The 16126-nt window shown below is 40.9% G+C and overlaps 1 protein-coding gene across 1 annotated transcript in view; it reads left to right on the plus strand.

The window, feature by feature from the left end:
* The window catches only part of LOC124803002 (transmembrane protein 234 homolog), a 38344-nt gene that overhangs the window by 14048 nt on the left and 8170 nt on the right, over positions 1-16126 (plus strand). The window lies entirely within an intron of this gene.

The raw sequence follows: 16126 nt of genomic DNA on the forward strand, positions 1-16126 counted from the left end.
TAATAAACCAGGATGGAATTTTAAATTCAACCAGGACTCTGGATCCTGCATTTAGTTTATCAAAATCTCACTGTGTGTCTCATCCACCAGACCTAGAAAATACTAAGAGAATGTGTGCTTCACTGAATGTCACTGTAAGCTCTTAAAAAACATGAGCATCAAGGGGGGAAGTGGACACTAAGAGTCAAAATGGACTATAAATAGCAGCTCTGATACGCACACGCACATGCACACACAGGTTTTTGGGAGGTTTCCCTTGGTTATGAGGCAAATACATCAACTGGAAATCCCCTCCCAGATATTCTCGACTGGGAACCCATCTACCCCACTCCCAGCCTACTGGGATAACAGCTCTTATGAGTGGGTGAAGAAAGATTTAAAAAGTCTGACTAAAGTCCAGGCAGTTAGTAACCTCTTTAACACAGCTTGCAGCATCTGAAGAAGACAACTTGTTCAGCTGTTGAATGTCTTGCAGAAAAATGGAATCAACAACTTGGCTGAATATTCTAAAGTACCTTATTAATCAGTCACTGCCAGAAAACCAGTGAGGTCAAATTGTGTGTATTTCATCTGCCTTCAACAACTGATGGGCAGTGTACATTGTAACTGCAAATACAGGATTTTAAAATATATGCCCAAAAAGATACACTGGTCAACATTCAGGGAAGTATGCTTTATAGAATTATCACAGTAAAAAAATTGTATGGGAAAAGTTGATAAGTACATGTGCGACATGCTTATTCTGTACTACTGCCAATATAAGATGAAACGTTTTCAGCTGGTCACTTTTTAATATAAGTTTTTGGAAATGGAAACCATGTATTGAGTCAATAAGAATGAAAATTGAATGGTGCAACTTATCTTTCTCAGCTGCCTCAAAACTCTGAGACATTAAGCACATTGCATGAAGGAGATGTCATTAGGAATCATGCAGTTTTTTTATACCATATTACTTCAGAGCACTTAAAAAAGATTATGTATAGTTTTGGAACATTTGTACATATTAACTGGAGTGACCCAACAAGCTACCAAAAAGTTGGAGAGAGTAAACATTAATATTATGAAAAGGGTTGGTTGCTACTCACCATATGGAGATGTTGAGCCGCAGACAGCCACAACAGAAAGCATACAGTTGAGCTGCCAAAAGGCATTCTTCTAAAATAAATAATTAAATAAATAAAAAGTAAAAAAATAAATAAATACATTGACGCAAGCACAACTCTCTCTCTCTCTCTCTCTCTCTCTCTCTCTCTCTCTCTCTCTCTCTCTCTCTCTCTCTCTTTTCCCCCCCCCCCCCCCCCTCTCTCCCTCACACACACACACACACACACACATATATATATATATATATATATATATATATATATAAAATAGAAGGAAACATTCCACATGGGAAAAATTATATATAAAAACAAAGATGAGGTGACTTACCGAACGAAAGCGCTGGCAGGTCGATAGACACACAAACATACACACAAAATTTAAGCTTTCGCAACCAACTGTTGCCTCATCAGGAAAGAGGGAAGGAGAGGGGAAAACGAAAGGAAGTGGGTTTTAAGGGAGAGGGTAAGGAGTCATTCCAATCCCGGGAGCGGAAAGACTTACCTTGGGGGGAAAAAAGGACAGGTATACACTCGCACACACGCACATATCCATCCACACATACAGACACAAGCAGACATATTTAAAGACAAAGAGCATATATATATATATATATGACCACTACCTCTGACCAATGGGTCTGGTCTCAGTGGTCAGAAACAGCAGTCATGAGTGTTTTCTACATTAGGAGAAGGCCTTTTGGCCAAAAGCTTAAACATACAGCAGTCTTTTGGTTGTGCCTTTCTGCTACTTAACTTCTCCTCTATATGAGGAGTAGCAGTCTATCTGTAGCGGTAGTGGCAAATTATCTTGCTGCAAAGAAGTTTATGAGACGTTATGTAGTCATAGTGTTGTTTACTCTTTTTATTTACTTTTGGTCATCATATGTAACCAGAGATGTATTTTATACATTGTCTCTGTAGTTGTGCTTTGTAAATGTTGACACAAATCTTGTCAAATACCAAACATTTAATGGTGACAACCACATTATCACGCTGCTTAGTGAGTTAAATGACTGTGTCGGCAACAGCATACATGTAAACCTTTTGTACCACAATGTACACATGAGACAACCATGCCAGCCATGCTGTGAAGTTCTCATGCAACTTACAGAGGAGCCTAGACTATACTTGTGTCAGAACTAGCAGCCACAAGTGAGATGCCATTGATCTCAGCAGTCAGCCATGTATCCATGAAACCGTCTCCCTTTTGGTAACAAAGCCCAATACTTTGGCTTGCTCAATTGGAGAGCCAGTTTGTGTTGGCACATGTCACTGCCGATGAGAAGAAGTACAACTACGTCATTGCGGCACTAAATGAAAAGATGGCCAGCAAAGCAAAGGATGTCCTAAGCAGCCAGAATATGAATAGTGCCGGAATATGAACAGGTGATTCCCCTGCCGTGGAATGGTACTCAGCGATTAAAATCACACTAATCAATGACTGTAACAGTCAGAGACCAAGAGACTGGAGAAATTGCTGCACACAGAAGAGCTTGGTGATCCAACACCATCGCAGTTATTATGTCGTCTGTGCACTTTGGCAAATAATGCAGTCACTGGTAACATACGGAGATGGATCTGGATGTCACGCCTGCCCAAGGGCGCACAAAAGATACTTACGGTGTGTGCCAGAGCTTTAGACGCACTCGCGCTGACAGCCAACCGTATAGTCGAAAGGTATCTGTGTGCTAGAAAGGCACTGCTACACCACAACCAGAGAGTCCCGCCACAGCAACATTTACATCGCTACAGGCACATCTGGCAGAGCTCACAGCACTGGTTGTGAATGTGCATTCTAGTACCAACTAATGTCGGCACCATAGCTCAACTTGGAGTCGTAGCTGCTCGCCATCAACCTTGAGGATATGTTGGTACTACAGATGATTTGGTACAGAGACCACGAAATGTGACCTGCCATTTAATGACAAGGGCTCATTGCTGATGGCAATTGACTCAACAGATCTCTGAGCGATACACAAAATAGCGGTTCTTGACAGACGCTGGAGCAGATGTGTCAGTTAACCCGACCAAATGCCTACCTCATGTAGTCGTGATGATTGTCACCTGTTTACCGCCATTGGCTCCACCAGTCAGACATATGAACATTAGCTCTCAATCTTGGTCTCCAATGTTGATTCAAATGGCAATTCATAGTCGCTGACATAGAATATCGGATATTAGGAGCAGACTTTTTTCATACTTTGGACTTCTTCAGACCTCAAACACAACAGTCTTCTGGGCACGACAACCAACCTAAGGAGCCAGAATACGAACAGTGCCGGAATATGAACAGTAACGGGTGATTCACCATATGTTGCACTCCTTCAGCAGTATCTGGAGATTACGCAGTAGTCACCCACACTTGCACCAGTCAACACAGTATGATGCACTACGTGTTAACAACTCCTACACAACACCATCCATGCATGACCACTGTGTTTGAAACTGTATAAGTTTAAACCAGCAAATTAGGACTTTGCATTCTTGCTGGCGCAGGGAATCTGTCAACCATCTAGTAGCAACTGGTCTCTGCCTCTCCACAACCTGCCACAGAAAACTAATGGATGGTGCCCCAGTTGCAATTATCATCAGCTCAACAAACAGACTATTCCTGATTGATACCGCATGCCCCACATTGAGGGCTTCACACACAACATACATGGTAAATGCATCTTCTCTGCTATGGATGTATTGCGAGCTTACTATCAAAAACCAGTCATGCCAGAGGACATCCCCAAAGCAGCTGAGTGTACCCCATTCAGACTTTTTGAATTTACTAGGATGCTATTTGGTCTATGCAACAGTGCCCAAACTTTTCAAGGGTTTATGGACAAAGTGATACATGATCTTAATTTCTGTTTTATCTATATTGATAATGTTTTAGTGATGTCCAGATCAGGGGCAGTGTATTTAGAGCATTTATGCACACTTTTCAACTGTCTTTGTGCACACAGTTTGCTTATAAATCCAGTGAAGTGTGTTTTCGGAGCACCAGTGGTGCACACCATCAACACCCATGAAACACAGCCCCCACAAGAGAGAGTCAAGACGATATTGAATCATCCACAACCAATAACAATACATGAGTTCGTCAGTTTCTAGGTGTCACAAACTTATATAGGCATTTCATTTGTAACTATGCCTTATTGGCGGCACCTTTAAATGAGTACCTAGGAAAATGTGTTAAACTGGGATTCGAACCCGGGATCTCCCATATACTAGGCAATTGCATTAAGCACTGCACCACCCAGACACAGTGTTTATCACAATTTTGTGGACTATCTTTGCACACTTCTTGGCCGACCCACACTTGCACCTAGCATCACCTACCCACAGTCCCTGTCCATGTCCTGAAGACTTGTTTGAAAGAACAGACACAGTGCAGAATCCACAACTTAATTGGAGGGGGGGCGGGGAGGGGGGGGGGAGAAAGGAAAGGAAATTGAAGGGATTATTGATATCAGCTGCATTGGGACTTTATGTAGACTCAGCAGCAATGAATATAAATGTGTGCCAGACCAGGATTTGAACCCATGATCTCCTGATTATTAGGCAGTTGCATTAACCATGTCCGAAAGAAGAGACATCAAGCATTCGTATAATTGATATGCCTTGATGGGCAATGAATCCACCTTCTTCAGTGTGGATGCATGATTATGTCTGACCTCCTGCAGGAATCTCTAACTAGTGAGCATGGAGGACATGGCGTCGGCAGGAACTGTGGATAGGTGGCTCTTGGTGGGAGTTTATGTCGGCCGAGAGGCATACCAAGCTGGTCCACACAATTGCTATAAACACTGTGTCTGGGCGTTACAGTGGTTAACACAACTGCCGATCCGGCAGACATTTTCGCTTGTCACTGCTGATTTTACATTAAGCCCCAATGCAGCTGACATCAATAATCCCTTCCCTTTTCTTGTCATTCCTTTCTCCCCCCTCATGGAAAGGGGGGGGGGGGATGAATGTTGGAAGAAGTACACAATCTTACAAAGAAGAAGTGATGTGGACAAAAGAGAGAGGTAGTTGGAAACGGGTTAACAGAGGTGTCATCCAGGAGGATTGTGAGACCATAGGGTATTCTGGAGAGATAATTCCCAAGTGTGTAGTTCAGAGAAATGTGTGCTAGAAGGAAGAATGCAACAGCCTGTGTAATGAAGCCGATCTTGAAAGTCACTCATATAGGGGTGTGCAGTATGTTGGGCAACTGGATGGTCAAGTTTGCGGCTCACCACAGATTGGCGGTGGCCATTCATATGATTAGACTGTTGGTTACCTATCATATCTACAGAAAATGCTTTGCAGTAATTGTGACATAGCTGACATATAACGGCTGTTTTCTCATGTGGCCCTGTCTTTTACTGGGTAGGAAATGCTTGTTGCTGGGCTGCAGGAGGTGGCAGGTGGCTGCATGGGATAGGCCTTGCATCTGGGTTGACAACAACGAGTGCTGGGTTGGAATATGGATGGACAAGGATAGTCTATAGGTGGATCGGTGAAGGGACACTGCTTTGGTTGATGTGAGTAGATTTCTGGGTAAGTATCATAATCAAAGCACTTGTGAGGAGGTTGTTAAGCTTTTCAAGGTCAAGTTGATACTGGGTATTTGTAGGAGTGTTCATCGATGGGTGGTTAATAGATTTACCGGTCTCAGAGGATGATATGGCAGGGAGATCTGTATACAGCTGAGCTGGTAAGATATTGTCTGTCAATAAAGGTTCTGGTAAGGTTGTCAGTATATTTTGTCAAATCAGGCTTTCCAAGGCAGATGGCTGTCAAAGCTGTAAAGAAGAGGCTTTTCAACATGGAGTGGATGATAGCAGTCAAAGTGGAGGTACTGTATGTGGTTGGTGCACTTGATGTAAAAGGATGTACTCATGGAGCTGTTGTCTAAGAGTGCAGATTGGCATTTAGAAAGATGGCTTATGCAGCTGAGAAGGATCAGGTGGAGCAGGTTTTGGAGTTGGTGCTGAGGATATGAATAAATGTTGTCCTCATCATGAGTCCAAATCATGAAAATGTCATCAGTGCATCTGAACCTGTCAAGGGTTTTAGGTGTTGACTTGATAGGAAGGATTTCTCCAGATGGTCTATAAATAAGTTGACACAGGATGGTGCCATGTGAGTACCCATGACAGTATCACTGATTTGGTTATAGGTTTGGAATTCAAAAGTGAAATAATTGTGGGTCAGGATGTGGTTGGCTATGAGGATTAGGAAAAAAGGGACGGGTTTGGTCTCAGGCAGGCTGTCACTGGAAAATGTAGTGTTCCATGGCTGCAAAGCCATGGGCATGAGGGTTGTTGGTGTATTAGGATGTTGCACCCACAGTAACCTACAAGGAGTTAGGAGTAACGGGACAGAAACTGTGAAAAGGCATGAAGGAAGTGAGCAGTTTCTTGAATGTAGGGTGTGAGGTTACAGACAATAGTTTGGAAGTATTGGTCAACAAAGGTAGAGGTTTGCTGTGGGCAGATTGTACCCAGCCACAATGGGATGACCAGTAGGGAGAACTGAGGATTTGGGTTTGGGGAGTATGTAAAAGGCAGGGGTGCTGAGAGTAAAAGAGGGGGGGGGGGGGGGGGATTGCTGGTGTGAGGAAGGAAATGCATTCACGTGTCAAGTTTTGGGATAGAGACCTAAGGGTTTGAGGAACTGCTGGAGATCATGTTGGACTTCTGGAATGGCATCATGTCTGTAAGGTTTGTATGCAGAGGTGTTGGAAAGTTGATGGAGGCCCTCAGTCACATAGTCACTGTGATTCATGACCATTGTGGTAATGTCTTGGTCTGTGGGGAAGGATGATAAGATCTTGATTGGTTTCCAGATAACAGATAGCGGTATGTTCTATTTGAGTGGTGTTGAACTCACTGGGAAGAGATGTAGGATAGGAAGGTGAAGTCAGGTCAGAAAGGGATGACTGCAAGGAAGGGATGAAAGAGAAGGAAGATCATGGTTGGAGGGAAGTCAGAACTGTTTCATCCCCTTGTGCCATTTAGTTCAAAGAAATCCATGCCCAAACTGTTGGAGATGACAAGTGCTAAACAGGCCAACATGCTGTGCTAGACAGTTGCAATACAAGCTGACTTCTGGATACTTGGTATGTAGATAAATGCTGATTTTTTTCATGCAATACTGTTCTTGTGGACATCAGAACTAATTCAGTTAATGTACCTTTTTTAATATGTATATTATTAATAAAATCTTTCAAACATTACTTCAAAATATAAATATGAATGTATATTGTTATACATAAACAATAATTTAATAGAAATTATAATCCTCTATGGCATCTTCATGTGTTACTTCTGAAGAAGGTATGTTATAACACAATTCCGAAAAACAGATATTGTCAACAAAAAATCTAACTACAAGAAAAAATGCTCCGCTTTAATGAATTTCCAATAGGAAAATACCTACAACTCCAAAAATTAGTACCGTAGTCTTGCGTGTTATGGTAGTTTTGTAAACATCATGGTAGATGTAAAGGTGCTTTACACTCCATCATTCCCAAGTCATTTCACTTCATGCTTTGTGTTTTACGCAAACTTTGCACTTCCTTATTGGGTGTTTTTTTTTTAGTTTTCAGGTTGATATGTTCCCCTTGGGAAATGGGCACAATATTGTACTTTGAATTGAAGAGGTGTTTCACCTAGTGGATGTTTTCCTCATTTTACAAAGTCCAGTAATTGGACATTTTTAAAAATTGCCTCTGCTAGATTTATTTGACAATCAAAATATTTTTCCATTCTTTGACTGTGTACTGTTTTATGGATAATGTACGTATTGGACAGAGCCATGTATGTTATATATACAAAAATGTTTCCTGTATCCTTTGAGGAATTTTCTTATGATTGGGAGACAGGCCAACATTTGAGCTTGATGATTTATTATGCCCATTCCCTTATTGTATTCGAGGATGCATTGGTGCTTCATTTTTTTTCTAAACTGTTTGTCTGTGTGTTCAACCCTCTCTACAGTGTCTTATTTCATTAATATCATTTACACATCAAGCTTGTATTCTGATCTCAGAGCCAACAAATTTTTACAATTTTCTCATAAACATTCTCCTTTCTTAGTTTTTGAATATTCTTTGGCATATTTTGCATACCGTCCTGATAACATTTATGCTTTCGTGGTGTAATTTTAAAAACAGGTTGGGAGAAAAGTCCCAGTTGTCAAGAAACATAGTATATTCCTTATTCACTATGAAAATTGACAAGTTAATGAAAGCATTCTCTGATATACTGCTGTTGCTATCAGTTTTGTCCTGGCCAGGAAATATTTTGAAACCATAACAATAACCAGTACTTGCCTCTGGTAGTTTGCGAATTTCTAATGCAAATCTCACTCTTTTTGAAAGAGTAGATTGTTTGTATGCTAAATGTACTTAATCTTTCATTAAAACCTGTCTATCTGACATTTTCATCTGGTATGTGAATTTCTTTAACCTTTTCAGGCCAAATAATAGATCTTATGTTTCAAAACTGGTTGGTACTGTCAGTAGTTTCATTTTTGCAAAAATATAAGAAACTCCAAATTTGTTTAAATATTTTAAGAGACATTAGTTTTTTAAAAAAATATTCACATTTGTGCTACTGGTCTTAATATGTTTGGATGTTTAGTTTTCTGACTTGAGCCATCAAGATGCACAGTGCATAGTTGGCCTTCATTTTGTCAAAAACAACAGGGTATCAAGTGTCCTCCTCTTTCTGCTTTGTGCCCTTCATGGTCTGTTACCTGACATGTGAAGAGATTTGTTTCTGTGGAATGTATTTCCCACAATTCGTTATCAAGCATAATAAAAAATAATTCTAATAATCCTGGGTGTTCAGTTAAATGATTTGAAATAGAGGCTTTTATGCCATAAGTTTCACAATATTTCCAAATGATTGGTGTGTTTTTCACTTCCTGCCTGATCCATCATACACATGATTGAGGCATTGTATTTTCTCTTACTATCATTATCTGCAATTGAAAGCTTTGCAAACTTTCCCTTTTGTACAAAGATGTCTCTATCTCTGGATTTTTCGTCACTATTTCCGCGTAAACACCCCACTCTTGACATTATGTAAAGGTCTATTAAATTTTTATTCAAAAATGAGGGTACAAAACCACCAGCACGCATAATGTAGATTTAATAAATTGTGACCAATTCTCATAATGGTAAGAACCAAACCACAATTATAACTAACAAGGTTTTGTCTAATGGGATGCAATCATGATGTTTACACTTGTTCAGAACATTTTTTCGTGCGTGTGTGGCTAGATGTTTACATTTGGCCCAACTTCTGTTCTCACATGTGTAACTTGTTATGTTTATGTTTGGCCTGCATTTGTTTTCATGAGTCAGACTCATCAAAGTACAGCAAGGGATTGAACAATGTTTTGTATGGAGATTTGGTTGACTGTTATTAGTGGGGTGCATGGCGAAGAAATGTATCCACTGCAGAGAATGATAAAGGAAAGAAGATCCTTTACGAGCCCAGTATGGTTGAACTTAGGGTTTGGGCTAAAAATGTGGTATATAGAAAGTACTCAAACTTATGCAGGGATCAGAATTTTGGCAGAAAAGTTGATAATAGTGTTAAGGGAGCTTTGTGTTTCATGGAAGGTGTAAGGAAGTTTTTGGGAATGTGGAAGTAAGTCAGCAAGCCACAGCGAGGGAGCTATGAGTGGGGGCGAGATCAGATTGGTAGGATCTTTCTTGGTTGCAGGTAATACCATGCAGGCATAGGAGAGGAGTAGCATGCTGTTCCAACTGTTGAAGGGCAGACGTTTCTATTGCAGCGATGGCACTCCAGAAGTTGCGGTCAAACAGTAAAAGGATTTTGTGAACGGAGTAGAGGCTGTCAAGTATGCTTTGAGCTTGGATTGTATGTTTATGATGGACCAGATGGTGAAGGACAGGTGGAATTGGAAAAGTTGAAGGTTCTTGTGGGAGATGAGATATCCTACCCACATCACCCCAACTAGTGTTCCACAGCCCAGCCAACCTACAGAATATCTGTGTTCATCCCAATTCCAATCTCACTCCCAGTACTGCACCTTGTGGGTCATTCCCTTGTTGTTCGCCCAGATGGAAGACCTGCCCCATAACCCACACACCATCTCCTACTATAGTCCTGTCACAGGCATTTCCTACCCACAAAAGGCAGAGTCACATGTGGAAATAGCCATGTTCTGTGTCAGTTTTGCTGCAGTTACTGTACAGAACTCTATGTGGGCATGACAGGTAGGCCTAGATAGCTGTTTACTTACACGAATGACCACTGCCAAACTTTGACAAACTTTCAGCTTGACCATCCAGTTGTTGAACATGCTGCGCACCACAACACAATTGATTTCAGCACTATGGGGACCATTGGATATTTGCTTCCAGCACAAGTTTCTGTGGACTACACACGTGGGAATTGTCTCTCCAGCATATGCTGACCTCTCACAATTCCCCTGACCTGAACCTCTCCTAACCTATTTCCCCACTGCCTTTCCTTAGCTTTTCCCTTCTCTCTTCTGTTCACACCACCCCTTCCCTGGCCTAATTGTGTACTGCCTCTCTATGTACGTATTTTATGAGGAGGTACCCCAAAAAAATGGAATTAATTTTTAAAAGCTATATATTTTCAAATTGTTTGCTAAACAACCTTATCCCCTTCAAAATACTCTCCACTACAACTAATACATTTGTCCCAATGTGCTTCCACTGTTCAAAACATTTTTTATAGTCATCTTAGCTGACAGCTCCTTCCTTGCTTTTTACTTGACTGCTTCCACAAACTGTGTCCTTTCATGCCTCTTTTCATGTGTAGAAATAAAAAAAGAGTCACATGGTGCCAGGTCAGACGAGTAAAGTGTGTCCTTTCATGCCTCTTTTCACGTGTAGAAATAAAAAAAGAGTCACACGGTGCCAGGTCAGATGTGTAAAGTGTGAGGGGCAGTGGAACCATGCCATTTTTAGCCAAAAACTGTCTAACAGAGATGACTTCTGATGCAGGTGCATTGTCGTGGTGAAAGAATCAGTCTCCCATCTGCCATAAATCAAGTCTTTTTTTTTTTTTTACTGAACCAAGCTCCAAGACAAACCACTAATCTCTGACAATTGATCAGTTGTCTGTTGACAGTCTGTAAGCATGAGCTCTCGATTTTTTCCAATATTTTTGTTGATTCGGGCAGATGATGGACTTACATCCAGAACAAGGTTAATCATTAATTGAGATGTTCCCATTTTTAAATTGAGCAAACCACTCGTACACTTGAGTTTTTCCCATAGTGTTGTCTTGGTACGCTGTTTCAACATTAAAACAGTTTCAACAGGATTTTTATGCAGTAGAAAACAAAATTTCACAGCTGCACATTGTTGACTTAAATTTGCCGTCATAAAAAACAAAACACGAACAAAACAGCACTAGCAAAAACAATCACTGCAGATGAACAGAACAAGCCAGGTCAACAATAGGCAGCACTGAAGTGGCAATGAGTTGTGCTATACTCGTCTACGGGCAGAAATGCATACTACATGAGCTCCACCCATGGCAATGTTATTTTGGATTTTTATGGGGACCCCCCTCATACCTACTCTACCCTCTGAACTCCTTTCTTCTTCTTGTGCAGTTGCTGAGACATATGTTCAAAGACCTGTCTTGCACCATCCTGCTAACCTTCCCCCTCTTGCTCTGACTTGTGCATCCTTACCTAGACCCTCACCACTTCTCTCAGCCCAGGCAACTGCTTCCTCTGTTATGTGTGTCTATGTGCTACACACCAGTCTGCTTATACACTGAAGCACCAAAGAAACTGGTGTAGCCATGTGTATTCAAATACACAGCTATGTAAACAGTCGGAATATGGTGCCGTGGTTGGCAACGCCCGTGTAAGACAAAAAGTGTCTGGTGCAGTTTGTTAGATCAGTTACTGCTGCTACAATGGTAGGTTATCAAGATTTAAGTAAGGTTGAATGTGGCATTATAGTCGGTGCACGAGCCAAGATGGGACAGAGTATCTCTGAGGTAGTGATGAAGAGGGTATTTTCCTATACGACCATTTCATGAGTGTCCCGTGAATATCAGGAATATGGTAAAACATCAAATCTCCAACATCGCTGCAGACAGAAAAAGATCCTGCAAGAATGGGACCAACAACAATTGAAGCGAATCATTCAATGTGACAGAAGTGCAACCCTTCCGCAAATTACTGCAGATTTGAATGCTGGGCCATCAGCAAGTGTCATTGTGTGAACCATTCGACAAAACGTCATTGATATGGGCTTTTGAGCCGAAGGCCCACTCATGTACCCTGCACGACACAAAGCTTTATGCCTCACCTGGGCCCGTCAACACCAGCTTTGGACTGTTGATGACTGGAAACATGTTGACGGTCAAACGAGTCTCGTTTAAAATTGCATCGAGCGGATGGACGTGTAAGGGTATGGAGATAACCTCATGAATCCATGGACCCTGCATGTCAGCAGGAGACTGTTCAAGCTGGTGGAGGCTCTGTAATAGTGTGGGGCGTGTGCAGTTGGAGGAATATGGGACACCTGATTCATCTAAATACAACTCTGATATGTGACACGTACGTAAGCATCCTGTCTGATCACCTGCATCCATTCATGTCTTGTGCATTCCGACAGACTTGGGCAATTCCAGCAGGACAATGTGACACCCCACACATCCTGAATTGCTACAGAGTAGCTCCAGGAACACTCTTCTGAGTTTAAACACTTCTGCTGGCCCCAAACTTCCCAGACATGAACATTATAGGCACATCTGGGATGTCTTGCAATATGCTGTCCAGAAGAGATCTCCACCTCCCCCCCCCCACCCCCCACCCATATTCTTACCGGTTTGATGGACAGCCCTGAAGGATTCATGGCGTAAGTTCCGTCCAGCACTGCTTCAGACATTACTCGAGTCCATGCTTCATCGTGTTGCGGCACTTCTGTGTGCTTGTGGGGGCCCTACATGGTATTTGACAGGTACCAGTTTCTTTGGCTCTTTGGTGTAGATGAGGATTGCCTTCTTCTTGTGCCAAGATAGGTCACTTATCAAGAATATATAAAATTAAGGTATCTGTAGGTATTTGGTTTTGCAACTCTCTTTCTGTCAAGAAGGCTAGACTAGAGGAAATTGACCAAACAGTTGCAAATTGTGGTATATCATGGGTATTAATCAATAATAAAACTGGAATCGCTGTTGTATTAGACTGTGAAAGTGTCTGTTAAAGTTGTTCATCAAGAATAGTTTGAATTTGTTGCTGAAAGAGATGACACTTTATGAAGATAACATGGAGTACTTGATCATTAAAATAAATGCTTTGCACAGCAGTTTTTGAAAGACAGTGGTGTAAAAGCAACTGATAGCGAGTTCTATGAAAGATTCATCTATGGCAGCAACACAGGATGGTGATGACTGATAAAGACCACAAACCTACATTTTCTGTAGCATTAGTCTACTAAGATATTTACAGTGTGGTGGAAGAAAATGACTTCAGACTTGACTGGCACTTTGCTGCTTTTAAACATGATTTTTTTTGTTATTCAGAAAAGCAATGTGACTATGTTTGCAGACACAAAATTTAACTCCAAACTAACGAACAAGCTGAGAGAAATTTAGAAGCAATAAATGGAAACAACAGAAACTACAGTTTATGTGATCAATGAAACTTGTAGAAGCCATTACTTTACTGGGAAGGTTATACAGGGTGATACAGAATAACGGTAATGTTTGAAATGAGTAGGGGCAGCCATGGGCAGGTGGCAGCACTGCGAATTGTGATAGTTAGCGAGTAAACAGTCCGCCATTTCAGTAATCATGGATCAGTGGAATGGACAATAGCATGTGTTAGCCATAAAAATGTTTTATAAAAACAATGATAGTTTGGTAGCGGTGCAGAGGGAGTTTCGACGTTTTTATAATTTAGGACGTCATGATGCTGTTCCATCAAAACACATGATAAAATGTTGGATTAATAACTTTGAAGGGACTGGATCTGCCCTCAAGAAGAAACCAACACAATGACAAATTAAGTGTGCATTCTCCAGTGAACATTGGTGTTGTACGCAAGTCTGTCTTACAGAGCCAACGGCATTCAATTCATAAGCAAGCAGCAGTGGTTGGAATGTCTCGGGAGAGTACTTGCAGCATTCTTCATCTTGATTTAAAATGTCATCCATACAAACTACAGATGGTGCAACAATTGAAGGACAATGATTACTGGTTACGATTAGGATTGTGTCAATAAGTAATAACAAAAATAAACAATGACAATGAATTTCTAAACAAGTAGTGCATATCGGGTGAGGCACTTTTTCATCTCACAGATTATTTGAATAAACCAAACTACTGTTACTGGGCAAACACAAATCCCAATGATATTCATGAGCGCCCTTTACACACTAGTAAAGTGACAGTATGGTGTCATGTTTCATCACATGGAATTATCGGACCGTATTTTTTTACAAATGAAGAGGGAAACACAATAACTGTCAATGCCAATCGTTACATGGAGATGTTATGACCTTTTGTTAAACCTGCATTGAACAACTTTCCAAGCATTCAAGAAGCCTGGTTTCAGCAGGACGAAGCAACATCACACACTGCATGGCAATCAGTGGCATATGGGCAAGAATTGTTTGGTAACCATGTGATCTCACGATTCAGTAATATTCCATGGGGCCCCCTAGATTGCCAGATTTATCTGTTTGTGATTTTTTCTTGTGGGGCTACCTCAAGAGCAAAGTCTACACGACTCAACCAAGAACCCTGGATGAGTTAAAACAGAGATTTAGGGGCAGTCAGAGAGGACTCTCAACAGCCGATTTCACGAATGTATTCGTACAGGAAGATGCCATCTAAAGGATATAGTTTTAAAAAAATGACAAATGCCATCAATGTTTCATAAATGTTAAAGTTGTAAAGTTTCAATTATTATGAGAGCATTTTCTCTCCTTCATCGCTTCTAGTTTTATTGGATTGTGGAAATATTCCTGTTTTTCTGTGTCACCCTGAAAGTCTACTGTACAGTGCACGGCAGAGGGTACCTTGTGTCACTACTAGTCATTTCCTTTCCTGTTCCAATCACAAACAGAGCAAGGGAGAACTACTGGCTATAAGCCTCCGTACAAGCCCTAATTTCTCCCATCTGATACTCATGGTCCTTATGCAAAATATATGTTGCCAGCAGTAGAAATGATTTTATATGTGAACAAAATTTTCTCAGGTTCTTGGCAAGAGCTTTTGCTAAGGTATGACGGTGTAAGTTGCTGTTTGCTTCATGCATTGATCTTCTTACAAACACACGGATTGCCATGAACTTCTGCTTTTTGATATTTGTGTGTTCTTTTTTTAACCAATAATGCAACAATCTCCACTACCTCAGCATTTTCCAAACTTTATTATTGAATCACAGAGGGTCTTTTCCATCCTTCATCCACGTCTCCAGAGAGCAATTAAAGTCAGTTTCACCTTTGCCTGTAATTCCTTTGTGTCTATCATATTGGAATAAAATTATGTCCATTCATTGTCTAAGTAGCATGCTATCAACTGCTTATCATCATTTTCTAGCATAAATACTCTCTTTACCTTCATGATGGAGTTATCAACTTTACTAACCATTATCACTATTATGGCATCATCATCATCACTAACCTCCGTCTCTATACACGCACTAAGGTCAGGCCTGTTCATAGCTACAAGGTCTAAAATATTTCCAGTGTGTGTGGGTTGTCTAACTACTTGTTCAAGGCAGTTTTCGAAAAAAGTGTTCAGAGGTGTTTCACAAGACTGTCTGCCAATGTCACCTGCAGTAAATTCATAAATGTCCGAGACTATACTTGGTAGATTAAAGTTGCCTCCAAGTAATACTGCATGATCTGGGTATTCGTGCTCTGCTGACATAGAACAGGGTGGCTGGTAAAAACATCCAATAATTAACTTGAGTTCACCTATAGATCTGCTACTTGGATCCAGATGACTTAGTTTTGCAATCAATAGTCAAAATATTTTTGTCAACAGCCATGAACCCTCTCC

Source organism: Schistocerca piceifrons, chromosome 6, assembly GCF_021461385.2.
Source record: "Schistocerca piceifrons isolate TAMUIC-IGC-003096 chromosome 6, iqSchPice1.1, whole genome shotgun sequence".
NCBI lineage: Eukaryota > Metazoa > Arthropoda > Insecta > Orthoptera > Acrididae > Schistocerca > Schistocerca piceifrons.